The following is a 1,961-nucleotide window of genomic DNA, read 5'->3' as shown; positions in this document are numbered from 1 at the left end:
TCTGGTTCACCAGTCCTCAGCCAAATCGTCCAACCCATGCAAGCATGGAAAGCGGACGTTAAACAATGATGATGATGATGATGATGATGATGATACACATGACTTCTTCCATTAACTTCTGAACAGACAAAATTGATGCTATTATTGTTGTTTTGCTCTAGATCAGCTCTTGTTGAGCAGACTTATGTTCAAAGGATGTTCCAAAAGTGACCTTCCTGCCTTTTTATATACTTAGAATTACATTATCCAATGTCTTCCATTTTTTTACGACAGAAGAGTGCAACTTGAGGAATGTTGGGCCATTATTGTTAGTGAGTCATCTGATAGGGTACCAGCTTTCTCATTGGCTTGTCAGAGGTAGGGTTAATTGGGAAGATATTTCAGCTCAATACATAATTACCACAAACCCATTTTGTACGGTGCTTGATGGTTTCACTACTGCAGCTTCATCCCAATCATTATGACAATAGGTTTTATGTTGAAGGCAGCAAGATGGCAGAAACATTAGCACACCGGGCAAAATGCTTTGCGGTATTTCATTTGCCGTTATGTTCTGAGTTCAAATTCCGCCGAGGTCAACTTTGCCTTTCATCCTTTCATGGTCGATAAATAAAGTACAAGTTACGCACTGGAGTTGATGTAATCGACTCAATCCCTTTGTCCTTGTTTGTCCCGTTTATGTTTAGCTCCTTGTGGGCAATAAAAAAATAAGAAACATTAGCACGTTGGACAAAATGCTTAAGTGGTATTTCGCTTGTCTTTACATTCTGAAATCAAATTCCACCGAGGTTGACTTTGCCTTTCATCCTTTCGGGGTCAATACATAGAGTACCAGTTGCATACTGGGGTCGATCTAATTGACTGGCCCCTGCTCCCCAAAAATTTCAGGCCTTGTGTCTATGGTAGAAAAGAATAAGTTTTATGTTAAACAGCAACAGAGTCACCCTGTGATACAACAAACTCCATGTATTCTGACTAAAACAGGAATTAAGAAAGAAAATCTTCAAAAACCTTTATTTTATACCCTTTAGCATTTAAACCAGATATATCGAACCCAAATATTCAACCTGTTTTGTTCAAATTGGTCAGAACTGGCCTCCAAGACTTGCCCTATAATTTCATTCTAAAAAATAAGCAAACACATCATCAAAATTTTGAAGCTCTGAGATAATGCATGATTGGTTCAAAACAATGAGAATAAATAAGAATTACATTTCACAAAGAAATGTGAATGCTAAAGGATTAAAGTCTAAATAGTGCTTTTTTGTTTTTGTTATTGTTTTTTATGGCTTAGAGGCGAAAGAGTGGAACTCATGATATTTGCACAGCTTCTGAAACCGTCTTTTGAAAACCTTTGAGAAGGAATCAAGACTCAAGAATTACTTTTACAGGAAGCAACTGAGGCATCAAGAGACTAAGTTAACTGGAGCAGCCTTATCTGAATACCCACAGTAGAGTAGATTCTGTATAAAGGCACCCATAAGCCAGGTCAGTGGTACCAAATCTGAGGTCTATAGACCCCTGAGCTCCCCAAAAGTAGTACTGGGGATTCATGAGCTGTATTCAAAAATTTAAAAGCTGAAGTGCAAAATGTATGATTACTCAATTACCTTTATGATGTATGAGCAATCTGCAGCCCTCGACGTGTTGTTGTGCAGCCCTTGACAAGCTTCTAGGTTACTAATTTCATACTGAGACAAATAAAATTTCATACTGAGACAAATAAAATTTCATACTGAGACAAATAAAATTTCATACTAAGACAAATAAAATTTCATAATGAGACAAATAAAATTTCATACTAAGACAAATAAAATTTCATAATGAGACAAATAAAATTTCATACTAAAACAAATAAAATTTCATAAGACAAATTAAATTTGATACTAGGACAAATAAAATTTCATACTGAGACAAATAAAATTTCATACTGAGACAAATAAAATTTCATACTAAGACAA

The sequence above is a fragment of the Octopus bimaculoides genome, chromosome 2 (genome assembly GCF_001194135.2).
Source record: "Octopus bimaculoides isolate UCB-OBI-ISO-001 chromosome 2, ASM119413v2, whole genome shotgun sequence".
Lineage (NCBI taxonomy): Eukaryota > Metazoa > Mollusca > Cephalopoda > Octopoda > Octopodidae > Octopus > Octopus bimaculoides.
This window is presented reverse-complemented; position numbering follows the sequence as displayed.